Genomic DNA, 14,883 nt, shown 5'->3' on the forward strand with positions numbered 1-14,883 from the left:
CGCTCGCACAAAAGGAGGACGCCCGCCGACGCGCCTCCCCCCGCGCCCGGTCCCAGCCGCCTCGGGCCCCGCGTCAGCGCGCGCGGCGCCCCGAGACCGCCCCGCGCCGGCCCCCACCCCCAAACCCTGCGGCGGGGTGCATTGGAGGGGGTGACTCGGCTCCGATCGGCCTGCGCACCCCGGAGCACGGGCGCTGTGGCCCGGGGCTGGGGTGACCTTGGCCAAGTCACAGCCCGCGAGCTAGCCGCAGCGTGGGCTTCACTGGGGGCCTCGTCACCCTCCTGACACGGAGGAGGAAACTCCAGCTCTGGGAGGCGCAGAGATGGCCCAAGGTCACAGCATGTCGGACCGGGCGCCAGCTCGAACCCAATTCCCCTGACCTTCCCGCCAGCAGGTTCCTGGCGGTGAATCTGGGTCCCCCTCATCTGTGCGCTGGGAAGGATGGCGATCCGTGCCCACCCGCCGCACAGCGGGGTCAGTGAGAGCATGTGCACCCGAAACATTCATTCAGACCTCAACAGACTTTACTTAGGGCCTACGGAGTACCCGGTTGTTCTAGGCCCTGGGGACACAGGCGGGAACCTAGTCTTCGGGGTCGGGTGGGGCAGGCAATACAAAAAAATACCCGCTGGCGTAGGGTTGGTGCTTGGTGCTATGAGGAAAACTAGAGCTGGCCAGGCGGGGAGAGAGGCGTGTGTGTCTGTGTGAGCACCCCAAGTGGCTCTCCAAGGACTCTTAGCACAGAAATTCCCAGACAACAAGCTCCTCAAAATCGTTTCGGCTTCCGGCGTAATGGGGGACCCCATCTTTCCCCTCGTCTGTAGTGGCAAAGAATGCGCTTTTCTCCGTGTAATGGGGCCTGCCTAGGAAACCGAGATTCTTCCCTCTGCTTCCCTCCCAAGCACTCAAGCCCATGCTATCATTGCCTTGAAATTCAGCCAAATTTCAGGAGTGTAGACAATGTTCTTTAAAGTATCTCTCCAGGGCATCCAAAGAGTCACAGAAGAAGCTCTCATAGACTCTCCACCTTCCCCCTCCAGCTGTCCTGGATGTGCTGGAGTTGTGTTGCAAGGTTGGGATGTGCCCAGATAGCACTGACTGCTGACATACCTGCTCCTAACTCATTCCGTTCCTTACCAAAGATGCCCAAAGCCCTGTCTCTTGCTCAGACTCCGTGCTAAGAGCTGAGGGCACTGAGATGACTTCCAAGGGGCCCCTGGTCCTCGGGGGCACATGGGAGTGCCATGTGATTCAACCTGCAAGAAAGTAGGTAGAGGGGACAGAGCTGTGAAGGGTGCGCATAGAATTTTGAAGGGAAGGAGCTGAAGAGCGAACGAGTGAGTGAGTGAGGTGGGTGGTGAGATCAGAAAACCCTTCCTGGAGGTTTGGGGAGGCAGTTAGGCAACGTCGGGGGAAGGAGCAGCTGGAAGCATGTGTGAGCACCAGTGCCCTCATCCCTGATAGAGGGGATCCGGTGCCCAACTGGGCCTGGTGGCGTGAGGGGCGCTGCAACAGCTGGGACTTGAACTATGAACATGAGGAGAAGCAGAAAAAGGGTTAACCATCAGAGCCAAGCTGAGATTCCCTCTCAGTTGCTCCAAGTGGGCATTAATAATTCCAAACATTTTTGAAGTACCTACCAGATGAAGTGCCTAACATTGTTCCCACCCAACTGAATTCTCACAGCAGCCCCACAAAGCAGGTTCATGGAGCTCAGTGTTTTACAAGTTACCACAGCTGGGAGAATGGTGGAATTCACTCAAGGCCACTGTAATTACAGAGGGGTGGAGCTGGGTGTGAATCCCACGTTGCCTGGCTCCGAAGCCCAGTACTTGGCCACTCTGAGCCTCAGTTTGTGCATCTGTGAAAAGGGACCGATGATAACAACTTCCCTCAATTATAGGGAGTTAAATGGGATAGCACGTGTGTAGAACCGGCACAGGAACGGGATCCAGGAGAGAGCTATCACTGTTACTGTCACCACAGTCCTTTTTAAAGGCACAGGTAAGGAACTTTCTGGCATGCTCAGGAGCTGCAGACAGTTTGACGTGAGTGTAACAGAGCATACATGTGGGGGATCGGGGAGCAGGGAGGATTGGGTGAAGGCGTGGGTCGGGGCTGCAATATGCTGACTCCACTGAATTCAGAGATGCCTGAGGCAGCGAGTCTGGCCTCCTGGGCGTGTGTCTCCACGCCCTGGATGCAGTCGGACACAGAGGGGCATTCTGGCCTCTAACCTTGGCTCATGCAAGCAGGTCCTGGCAGGGGGGACAAATCTAAACGAGGACAGACCTGGAGATAATGCCTGAGAAAACCTCCGGCAAGTCGTCACTGAGGGACCTGGCCTGTGTCTTGGTGATGGCGTACAGAGGCCAGGCATTTCTGTCAGGACTGCAGACAAAGTCCCGCAGACCGGGGGACTTAAACAACAAACATTTGTTTCTTACGGTTCTGGAGGCCTGGAAGTCTGAGGCCAGGGCATCGACAGATTTGGTGTCTGGGGAGGACCCACTTCCTGGCGCATAGGTGGCCATCTGGTCTGCGCCCTCATGGGACAGAAGTGGGGAGGTCCTGATAGAAGGGCACTCATCTCATTCCTGGAGGCCCCCTTGCCCTCAGGACTTCCCAAAGGTCCCACCTCCCCATAGGAGGGCTAGATTTCAATGTCCGACTGCGGGGAGGGGGCACAAACCTTCAGTCCACAACACCTAGCACTCAGTAGACAGTGCTGGTCCTGAGATCGGGAAGGCCAGCCTACGGCTTCCAGCTGTGCTTCCCTGGGCGAGTCGTCCCCCTTCTGACCCCGTCAATGTACCCCTCTGCAAAAGGGGAATAACAATGTTATCTGCAGTTGATAAGACTACAGGAGATCATGAATTTTTCAAAAACTGATTTCCAGAGAGAGAGGAAGAGAGAGTGACAGAGATCTGCCGTCCCGCCCGTCCATGCATTCATTGGTTGTCCTCTGCAGCGCCCTGACCCGGGATCCAACCTGCGACCTCGGTGCGTTGGGACAATGCTCTAACCAACTGCACTACCCTGCCAGGGCCCAGGCAGTGAGTTGTAGATGCTTTGTGAGCTCGGAAAAGGCGTGCACATTTGTTTCAATCTTAGGATCCCCTTTTCCCATAGCAATGCTATCCACACAGGTCCTAAGCCAGGTAGCTGGCCATTCCATCGTACATGCAGAAGTGCCTGGGAAACACGCGTTTCCCTGCCGAGTGTTTGCTGCCAAAGGCTGCAGAAAGTCAGGAGACAGGGGTCTCTGCTTCTGTCCTGCTGGTTAATATTTTGCTGTTGAGCAGCTTCCATCCCCCACAGGATACAAACAGTCTCAGTAGCATTCTACAGGGGCCCCGCACCTCCACACATCCAAAAGCAAAAGAGGAAAGGAGGCGTCTCCGAGCCTGAGACCGCTGGGGGCTGCTGTCCTGGAATTGCAGGGGGCCACGTGGAAGGGGCTGGCAGGGGGCTCAGGAGGCCCCTTCAGGGTGGGGAACCCCACTCTGGGAGGTGGAGAGAGATGGGACCTCGATCCGAACCTGGGCACAAAGAACCAACAACTTCAGAACTAGCGAGTGTTGGCTTCTGGGGACTGGCAGCTGGGGCGGGGGCGTGGGGGGTGACTGCCTAGTGGATATGAGGTTTCCTTTGGGGTGACAAAAACAGGGTGGACTAGATCAAGGTGGCGAACGTAGTGAATGCCAGTGAACTGTGCACTTGAAAATGGTGACCCACAGGTGAGGAGAATTTCACTTAATTTAAAGGCAAAGAAGGAAGAAAGAAAAGTTTGCTGGCAGGGTGGGGGGCAGCCAGTCAGCGGGATCTTTAGTATATTTTCGGTATTTCGGTGTGTCACAACAGGGCTGTACAGATGACCCAAAATGTTCGCATCTCAGCAGCCGGGTGCCGTCCCTCCTTGCGAGCAGAGCGGCAGTTTGTACAAGCGATCCTTCAGCACTCGAAAGTGAAAGGAATTCGTGTTGGATACTGCAGTTTTGATGTTATTGTAACTTGATTCAGGTTTCCGATCAAAGAGGGTGGCAGAGTCAACAAACTCAGGGGCGAGTTGGAGAGACCTGAATTCGCAGCCAGCCCTTTGCTCCCAGCAGCTGCGGGGCCTGGGCGTCACAGGCCGCCTCTCTGTGCTTCACGTGTCCTCATTACATCAACTGGGGTGACAGTGACAATTCTGCCATTGGATTGTCACGGGACCAGGTGAGACTGTGGGGTGGGGTCTCACCTGGAAGGGGCTTCCTAAATGGCTGTCATTGGTACTTCCGTTACTGTATGTCACACACAGCCTTTCAGAACGTGGGTCCAGGGAGGAAGTGGACCAAGGCGTTCTCGGGGGAACTGCAGCGACCACAGCGCAGGTACTGGTGCCCGGGGCCAGCCCCCATGACAGGGCACCTGTATGGGACGGGTTTTCCATGTGTCTGGAGCCCTGTGCATGGTAGGTGTCATGAGGGAGAGGAGGCATGGGGTGTCTCACACAGTACATTAGAAAGTGACAGTGACCCCTGAGAGCAAGAGGACAATGTGATGATATGCCCTGGGATCATTTAGTGGCAGGGAGACCAGCCCCTTCACATTCTACTAGGAGCCTAAGTCCTCAAGAACAGCTGGGAAATGCAATTTGTTTTATTTTTTTAAAGGGTTCTTTTTTTTTTTTTAAATTTTTAGAGAGAGGGGAAAAGAGAGAAACATTGATGTGTGAAAGAAACATCGATTGGTTGCCTCTCGCACATCCCCAGCTGGGGACCTGGCCCACCACCCAGACATGTATCCTGACCAGGAATCGAAGCAGCGGCCTTTCAGTTCGAAGATGGGCGCTCCATCCACTGAGCCACACCAGCCAGGGTGCAATTGTTTTGAGAGACACTGTGACACAGTTACTTACAGAGGATTCGCTGTGGAAACGGGTCAACACTCATTGTCCGGAAAAGTCAAGGAAGTGGAGGGGTGATCCCGGATTGGCGATACGTTTGGGGAGAAGTCAAATGGCTGTAGGTGTGAAGGGACAGACATGCCCCGCTCTGGGGGCGCTGAAATGAAACCATTCTCTCAATGCATCCCCCAGTCCACAAGCAGAGGTGTCTGTGCACTCTCACGCCCTCTCAGCTGCACGCACACCCACATGCGCACACACCCAGGGAGGGAGAAGTGTTTGTAGGAGTTACCTTTTCTGTTATGAAAGTAGTGGAACATGCTCATCAGAGAATACAAAAGGCTGCTGGGAGAAAAACGGGCTCGTTTGGAGCACAATGTGGGGGGAGAGCCCTGCAGAGACTCAGAACCACCAGAAAGGTGAGCACGTGGGTCCCAGAGCAAACGAAGCCCGAAACATGGCTGGAGGCAAAAAATGACAAAACTGAGACTGCCCTAATGCGGCACGCCGTGAGAAGGCAGCGCCTGCGGGAAAGACAGCCACGCTGGGAAAATCGAAGGCAGCAGGGGGAGAGGACGACCACACAGAGGGGGTCTGACTCTGCGACAGAAGCCATCACTGTGCATCCGCAGAGGGGGAGCAGGCCGTGAGGGCAGGACGTGTGGACATCGCTCATTCACGGGGTTGCCAGGGGTTGGAACCGACTCGAAGGCTAGTAACATACATTTAGTCATTTATCTTTTTTTTTTTTTTGCTTGAAGTTAACTGGGCCTGAAAACCGTGGGCATATGGGGCTGTGCACACACACCTAGGTGGTGGAGGGTTCTAGTTGGAAGCATTCTGGCTGCTTTAGAATCCGACTTGATTTGCTTTAATAGTCAAGGGTTTGGGGAGTAGGATCTGGTGCTCACTCCCCCCAGTTTCTAAGCCTCAGTGTACTGATCAGTAAAATGGGCCCAGCCACTGTCCAGCCCATTGCCTGGTGGGTGAGGATTCATAGACTGCGCCGCTCAAGTCCACCGCTCGGCACAGGGCGCATGGGGCGTTTACCCACGAGGCCAGTGCACACTGCTCTTCTCTCATTATCACTGTTTGGAGGTAAAAGTGCATGAGTAAGAAATAGTCACCCTCATGCAAAAGGAAAAGCCCCTGAGGGTTCTAAGGAAAGTGATCTTTAGTGAGAGTTTTGGTTATTCATGCAAATGAAAACCAAGGTGTGTCAAGTAATACAGATAATCCTCAAAAGATGAATGCCACCTGTATTTGTACCACTTACCTCTGACACATAGGATGTTTTCACTGTGTTGTCATCACTTTTCGTTTCCATTTATGATCACAGGCTGCTTTGTCTCCCAGCAAACTGTCTCCTGAGGACCAGCTCAGTTTGGAGGGTGGGTGCAGGGCTGGCCTGCGAACACGATTAGGAAGGAGACTTCGCAGTCCCACTGGGCTCTCAAGTTTGCAGATGGAGTTTGCACACATTCTCTTTAACCCTCAAACCCCAGGGCCCAGGGTGAGGCAGGGACAGTTCGTGTCACCTGACAGCCAAGGAGATAATAGCCAGGAGTCCAAGCAACCCACCCAAAGTCATCTGTTCAGTAGCAGAAGCTGAACATGAACCTGGTCTCCGGACTCTAAGCCTGTGGTTAGTTCCATTATGAGAATTGACTCTAGAATTCAAATTCACCCTTGGGTACCTAGTAACCCAGTCCCTGGGAAACCACCTTAATTGGTAGTCGGGGTCACCAGCAGGAAGAGGTTTGCCAGTAAAAACAGATCTGGGGGCACTGCTGGCCCAGACAGGGTAGCAGGGACTGGATTTATCCTCCAGCCTTAAACAATTGGGAAAAAAAAACTGTTTCAAGACATTGGAAAGTAGGCAGCGGGGACAGTGATTCCTGAGAGAGAAAAGGTGGTTGTGAATCATCACTGGAGAGAAGAGTGCATAATTCTTTCTGTGCAGAAAAAAAATGCCTTTAGGAAGAAAGAGTGAGATAGATTCTTAAAACCATCCTAGCCCCCTTGACATTTTCATTTTACAGTTTTTAAAAAAGTGAAACTTTGCCCTGGCTGGTGTGGCTCAGGTGGTTGGGCGTCATCCTATAACTGGAAGGTCGCCAGTTCGATTCCTAGTCAGGGCACATGCCTAGGTTTCAAGTGCTGAAACCAGAGTTGAATAGGAGGCATCGATTCAATAGGAGGTCAGTTGGAGTTTGGAAAGTTTCTCTTTCAAATCGATGTCTCTCTCTCTCCTTCTTCCCCTTGTGCTAAAAATCAGTGAACATGTCCTCAAGTGAGAATTAATTTAATTTTTAAATGTCTTTTAAAGATTTTATTTATTTATTTTTCGAGGGGAAGCGGGGGGGTGGGAAGGGAGAGAAATATTGATCGGTTGCCTGTCACACTCCCCCAACAGGGGACCCAGCCTGCAACCCCTTAGGCCGGGTCTGTTCCGGCAGTTCTTGGCTGCTGGGATGTCCCTTCCTCTCCTTGCTACCAAACCTGGGCACAACACGGCCTTCCCTCCTGGGCCAACTCAGTCCCTATCTCTGCATCCTCGGTCAGAGATGACATTTGGCCATCTTTGCCTCAGACCGACCTTCCTTGCTTCCTTCCTTCGTCCCTCCCTTCCTCCTCCTCCCTCTACACCCCACCGCTCTCCCTCCCTTCTTTCTGGGAGGAAGAGGACAGACAGGGGGAGCCCTGCCTCACCTCCATGCCCATCAGCCCCTCTGTCCTCAGAGAGAACCGTCGCCCTGAGTTTGGAGTTGACCATCCCTGTGCGGCCATACACAATACGTAGCATTTCTTAGAGACCCGCAACTTCGTACAAAGGCTTTCATCGGTGTGACTCCTTCTGCAACTTTCTTTTTTGCTCAGTGGCGTTCGTTCATGTTGCCGCATGTCCCCCAGCCCTACTCACTTAGTGATTCACTGCGCTCACCACCAGCACGTAAAATCCCTGGAGTCCTCCTGTCGCCCCCGCTCTGTGTGCTGCCCCCAGATGAGAGGGTAAGCGCGTGGGTGACAGGGTCCCTTTCGGTGTCAGAACAGTGCCTGGTGCACAGTGCCCAGAGAAATCAGCAGGTTCGTTCCGACAGGTGATCAGCACTGTAGAGTCTTCCGCTGTGTCAACTTACCAGTTGTTTTTCGTCCGTGCCTCTGTGGGTATTCCAATACTCTGGTCTTTCAAAGGTGCTCCTTTGCAGGGGCGTTCCCCTCTGTATCTCCTTGTGCACAGGTAGGACAGAGTCTGTTTTACCCAGGGGTACGGGGGCTGCGTAATAGGTACATATGCGTAGCTTCCAATTTATTAACAACTGCTACCTGCTTTCCAAAGTGGTTATGCCAAGACTTGTGACTGCCGGTTTATTATATATTTTATATATATAATATGTCATATAATATATAAAATGTATTACACATGTAGTTTGTAATATATATATCACATTTTAAAAAGCACAGTTCTGGCCTCAGAACTATGGCATTCAAATCCTTCCAGGATTTTTCCATGTGTAAGTAAGTTGTGTACATAACAGAAACCTTTCTCTTTGGTCACATGGAGAACTTCCCATGTCTTCTGTTTGACAACTGTCAGCATTTCATGGTCACAATTCCCCTCAACTTTGAAAATCAGTCCCCTCTCCGTGGTTGTTAGGTCAGGCTCTGAAATAGCATATATTAAGCTCTTTTGCGTGTTCTCTAGTTCCATCTCTTTCTCTTTTTTTTGTGTGTGTGGCTACATACTATTTTATTGGGTGGATGTACCATAATTAACTAGTCACATGCATTTTTAAAATAATAGCACAGTACAAATATTTTATTTTTCTTAGGAAAAGTTCCCAGGAGTTGGAGTTTTGGTCAGTGCATTAATATTTTTGGTGTTTCTTATGTATTGCCAGAAGGCTTATTATTATTTAGACTACCCCCTCCTGGAAACAGCTTCATGGGAGTGTTGCGGGCATTGGCTTTGCTGACTCGACTCAGAGGGCTCCACGGGCCCAGATGGTGTTTATTACCCTCTGCGTCCCTGGGGCCTGGCACATAGTAAGTGCCCAGTAAATGCTCTTGAAAAAAAGCAAGGCTCATGGGAAGAGGGTGGCTGTGAGATTAGGAAGATGGGTCTCTGGGCACCAGGAGATGTTGCTTCAAGCTGGGAGGGGGCTAGAGACCTGCTAAGCAAGACTCTGATTCCCGAGGGCCACCTGGGGGCCTGCCTCCTGCTCTGGTCCTGGCTGACGCATGTGGTAATCCGCTGGCCGCTGGCCGGAGCCTGGAGCAAGCCCAGGCCATTTGCTGCTAATCTGGGAGCTGCTGGTCAGGAGCACAGGGTGGAGTTCACAGATCACAAGGGTGTGACCACAGGGGATTTGAGGCAGGAGCCACCTGGGCTGCCTCTGACTCAGGCTGCCTGCTCTCTAGCTGGGTGACTTTGGGAGAATCGTTTCAACTCTCTCTGGGAGAGACAGCAGACCCCCTTGTCCGCCCCCCCCCCCCAAAGAGGTCCATGTCCTTATTCCCGGGACCTGTGAACATGTTATCTGACACAGCAGAAGAGACTTTGCGGACGTGAGTGGGGATCTCGAGGTGGGTGGCTGTGGGCTAAGGAGAGGGAGCCGACCGGGACCCAGGCCCCTCCCACCTAAGCACTTCTTTTGCTTTACTACCCGCATGCTGCTTGGATTCTTTCAACATTGCAATACACAAACGTTATTTTCCAAAGGCCAGTCTGTGACCACCCGCCTCACCGTCCCCCAGGTGGGTTTGCTAAGAGCGCCGTTGCCGGGCCCTCCTGCTGACTCAGGATCTCCCGGCTGGGTTGCCTGCCAGGTGCGCATTCTTCCAGCTCGAGTTTCTTTGTCCCAGGCTCCCCCACCCCCGAAAGTGAAGTAGAGGGAAAGCCAAGATGCAGAGGCTGGGCAGAGGGGAATGGGTTGGTTGGCAGGGGAGCAGGGAGGGCTCCCCACGGACATCCTGCCCCGGAAGGCATCACGGGGCTCTGGGGAGCAGCAGTGCCCGCTGTGGCTGGGTGTGTCAGACCCAAAAGGACCCTGCCCTGCAGGGAAGATTCTCTGAGCAGAGGTGCTGCCCCGACGGTGCTATCAGCGGTCCCAGGCCTGACTCAGAGAAGGGAGTGCCTTACCCTTCAGGGCCCCAGGGGCGTAGAGGAGGAACTTCTCTTACAGTTTTATTTTTAAACTCACAGCTCAGCCTTTGGCACTGTGTCTGAGCTTCCCTGCAGCCTTGCCCACCACCCCCGGAAGCCCCTTTGCTAAAGGGGGCACAGCGGCTTCAGAGCCACCAGGCCCACAGCCCCCAGGACCTGAGACCACCTGTCCCTCCCCTGCAGGCCGCTTTGCAACCTGGTCTTGGAAGCAAAGTGGCTTCGGGAGCCTCCAGGCTCCTCAGGCGCAAAGAAATGCTCAGGGGCACAGAGGGTCCCTCGGGGCTCCCCTCTGTGGGTGGGGTGCTGGGTGCTGCGGGGAGACTCGGAAACTCCTTCCTGGGCCAAAGGGCTGTTTCCTCTAGAAAGAAGAGAAGAATGTCACTTTCTTCTGGTTCCAATTGTCCGCAAAGTTCTTGGCCCAAGAAGCTGAGAACACGTCTGTTTGTCTCCTTTGTAATTACCATGAAAAGCCCTTTCACCCTCCGCACTGCCTGAGGAGGAAGCAGGTTCACGCTTCCGCCACTGCAAGCAGCTGTGAGCCACGGAGAACCCTCAGGATGTGGAGGGGAGAGGAGGCTGGGCCAGGCGCGGTGCCAGGACCGGCAGTGCGAGGCCGGGGTTATCGGTTCTGGAGCCCTTAGTTTATCCCATAAATATGTCGTCCATTTTATTTTTAAAACATTTATCACAGTAAAATGTGCACAGTCGAGAATTACACAGAAGGGGCTGTTCTGCGATGTCCCAAGTCGTCTGTCCGCTGTCCCTCTTGTGAGGGCAGTGGCGGTGACCACCGTTCATGGACAGCGCCCTAGGGCCCAGAGAGGCCGGCTGACTGGCCCATGTTGGCTCGACCACGACGGGACCGTGCGGCGCTGAACCCAGGGCCAGAGAACGAAAGTCCACAATGGTGCTTGCAGACGCCAGAGCAACGCTGAACTCCATCTAAAAACAGTGTTACCGAGAAATCCCAATTATCGCCTCACATACTTAGCTTATTTGCCCGGCTTCTGAAGGCTTTGGGGTTTGTGATTTCTGAAGTGCCCATCTTGAAGACATGCCCATGTTCGAAAAGATGGAAGGAAAAGATAACCCACAGAAGAGAAGAAAGTTTTGGCAAATCACACATGGGCTGAGAAACCTGTATCTAGAATGTAGAACAAGCTGCTACAACTCAATACCGGAAGGACACATAATCCGATTTTGAAGTGGTCCGAGTTTCTATTTGCCACTCCTCTGAAGAAGATACACAAATGGCCAATGAGCTCGTGAAAGATGTTCGGCCCCATTAGTCACCAGGGAAACACAAATCAAAGCCGCAGGGAGGCCCCATCTCACTCCCACTCGTCTGGCTACACTAACAACACTAACAAAACAGACGTATAAACGCAGCCCGGTGTCCAGGGCGCAGGGGAACTGGACCCCTCCGCCCACCGCTGGGAGTGTCTCGTGGTGCCGCTGCTTCCGAGAACCATCCGTCGGCCTCTCAGATGAGGACCCCCGGAGCCACCCTGTGACCCAGCAACCCGACTCCTAGCTATACCTACAAGAGAGAGGAAAACAGACGTCCCCATGAAAACGTGATCCCAAGCACGCACGGTGGCATTGTTTGTAATAGTGGGAACGACCCAAACATTCGCCAGTGGATAAACAAAATGAAGTGTGTGCGTGCAGGGGAGTGTCGCCTGGCCATGAAAAGAGAGGAAGTACTGATGCCAGGTACAGCGGGCACGCACCTTGAAAAAACGCTACGCAAAGTAAAGAAGCCATCGCAGGGGACCACAGGGCGGGTGATTCCACTGGTGTGATATTTCCAAGAGAGACAAACTACTGAGACAGGGAGGGTACTAGTGGCTGTCAGCGGGTTGGGGAAAGTGGGGGTGACTGCTGATGGGTATGGGGTTTCTTTTGGGGGAGAGAATGTTCTAAAATTGGTGGTGGGGATAGTTGCATAACTTTGTGAATAAAAACCACTGAAATGTACACTTCATATGGGTGACTGGTATGGTGTATGAATTATATCTCCATAAAACTGTTACACAACTTTGTTAGAGGAGTGGAGGGGGGTGGGAAGGTAGGGAGGGGCGTTGCTGGCAGGGTCTACGCAGGTAGCTAGGTCCGAGGGGCTACCCTCATCAGCCCTTAGTTTCTCTGCATTTTAGCAGACTTTATTTAGAAACAAACAAAAAACTTTTGTTGATGTATAACCAGTAGTCTGTTGGAGCTGGTGCAACTGGTCTTTAGCCACAGCAACTTGGTGGCTTGTTATCAGCCACGGTAGAAAATTTTACAGTAAGCAATTGGCAAATGCTACAAACAAGGGTAAGACACAGAGTGAGAGGAGAGAGGGAGAGAGGGAGAGAGGGAGAGAGAGAGAGAACTGGTTAAACATTCATCAGCATACCACTGAAAATAACGCACACATAGAAAAGCACAGTGTCAGAAGTGAGCAGCCCTAGGAATTCTCACAAACTGAAAAACCCTGTGTGACCAGCACCCAGAGAAAGGAACAGTATCTGTACCCCTAAAACCAGTCTTTGCAGCATCCACTTTGACTTCCCCTTTGGGCAAACACGACTCTGTCTTGTAACCACATATATTACCTGTTGTTGTGCATTTCAGAGAATCAAAGGTGAATTGCTCCAAGTCTGGCTCTTGTACTTGACCTGGTTTGTGGTACGCATCCATCCATATCCTTGTGGCTGGTTGCGCAGTGTTTGTTCCCATCACTGTGGACTTGGTGTGCAGAGTGAGCAAATTTATAGCCACTCTATTGTTGATGGATGTTTGGGTTGTTTACAGGTTTTTACTATCTTACATATCATGGACGCTCTAGCACATTCTTTTCTTCGATATGTTCACATTCCGACCTGGGAGTCTGTGGGTCAAGGCATGCCTGAGGTCAGGAGCTTAGCAGAGTCTCAGCCAACGTCACTTGGACTCTGTTCCTGTCCTCTGCCTCCTCTCTGACACCCTTAACTTCCTCGGCCTTCCTTACCAGCTGGCTCCCCAACCTGGCACCTTCCACATTGTTGCAGACCCAAAAAGGGGCTGCCAGGCCGGTGGCACAAGTCTTGGAGGAAAGCAGGACAGCCTGGGTGCGCCTGCTGCCCCACAGGCCCCAGTGCTTTCTTACGGGGGCAGAGACAGGACGAGCCCCAGATAGGGAAGGGGTTGTCTGGTACCCAGAGCTGGAGCAGGCCAGGGAGTCCTGGGGGCTGAGTTTTCCAAGTGGTTCCAGCTGAGCAGGAACTAAGCTTGCACATTCACACAATGTGTTCTTGTGAATCTGGGTTCTGCAGCTTCACAGAAAGAGGCCCATTGTCCAGACGCCTGCTCACTGGGTGGGAGTCGGCATTGTTTAGTGCCAGTGGGCAGAGCCGGTGGGGACCCGGGGCTCCGGCTTTGACCTTTGGTTGGGTGGGTGCTCCCCATGCTTGCCTCACCCCTTTCCAACAGCCGATGTTCTTCTAGATACTTCTATCAGGTTTCATGTGACCACCAATGGCATGTGGAGCATTCAGTAGATTGCGGTCTGATTTCTCACATGTCACCAGGGAAGGTGACATTCAAAGTTCCTGTCATTTTTGAGAGGGCGAGTGCCAACAGTTATTCTGTGCTACGGCCAGTGAAGCACCTCATTGTTACTTCTCACACAAATTCTGCGACACCAATACCACCATTATCCCACTTGGGCAGACGAAGAAACTGAGGCCTGAAGAGATTAAGTCTCTGAGTCCGAGCTTTTCTGATTCCCAAGCTTGACTCCACCCGCCCCCATCCTGTCCTCTGGGCCCAGGTAACACATGGCCATGACCGGTCAAGCCACACCCCACGGTTGTCACTTTTAGGGATGGGCAGAAGCTGTGCTGCAGATAATGGGGCCCCTGGGCCCTGCAGGGTGGCTCACACTCGCCAAGGAAGCTGGGGCTGAGCCCGGGAAGGTGTACATCTGCCTTTTTAGAGATGGGCGCACAGAGCCTGGCAGGTGAGTGAGCTGTGCTGTGTCTGCAAGGGTGCAGTCCGTAATCTGTGGTGCCTGCAGGGAAACTGGAGGCTCATGGAATTTAACAGTGGCCCCAGGTCATACAGGGAGGAGCTGGTCATGAAGGCCTCTCAGTACTGTCTGCTGGATACATTTGCTGATAAGTGGTGCAGGCAGGGGTGGGCTAGTCCTACCAAACTCCAAATCCTGTGGTGTATGTCACTTCATCCTAATAGCAAGAAAATGACAGCTGGATGTGTGTAGGGGCTGAGCCATAAGGCGGGGTCTCACCATTACTAGAAGGGCTGCTGTGCAGAGATCCTGGGCTCTGGGTGACCCACCTTTTTGGGTCAATTCTAGATTCTTAGGAGCTGAGGAGTGGTCCAAGACAGACCTGCACCTCTGGTGTTCCATGAGATTCCCCTAGGAATGGCCAAGTGCAGATTCTTAGGCCGCTCTGAGACTCCAGGGCCAGGGCCGGGGAATCTGGTTTTAATATCAAGGACCCAAGTGATGCCACCCAAATCAGAAAGCCTGGCCCTCATGTAGTTAGTTTCAGACCAGTGTGCAGATGACAAATTAGCCATCTCTTGTTTTCAAATCTGCTTGGGCCTATTAAGCAACATTTTAAATTCTGTCCCCAAAAGCGTGAAGCTGAACAAGGTTTGTCCCTTGGTGGTTTTGCAGAGGGTCACAGTTTGGCTTGAGTCTCTGACTTGGGTTTGCTGTGTGGCAAGATCTTTGCAAAACAGCTGTGTTTATCTGAGCTTTAATTCCTGTTTTCAGGGGCTTAAGCATCTCATGGATGCTCACTCGCTCACCGCTCCCTCCTGGTCATTCTGC

The sequence above is a fragment of the Sturnira hondurensis genome, unplaced genomic scaffold, assembly GCF_014824575.4.
Source record: "Sturnira hondurensis isolate 20B ecotype Veracruz unplaced genomic scaffold, ASM1482457v3 Scaffold0006413, whole genome shotgun sequence".
NCBI classification, from domain to species: Eukaryota; Metazoa; Chordata; class Mammalia; order Chiroptera; family Phyllostomidae; genus Sturnira; species Sturnira hondurensis.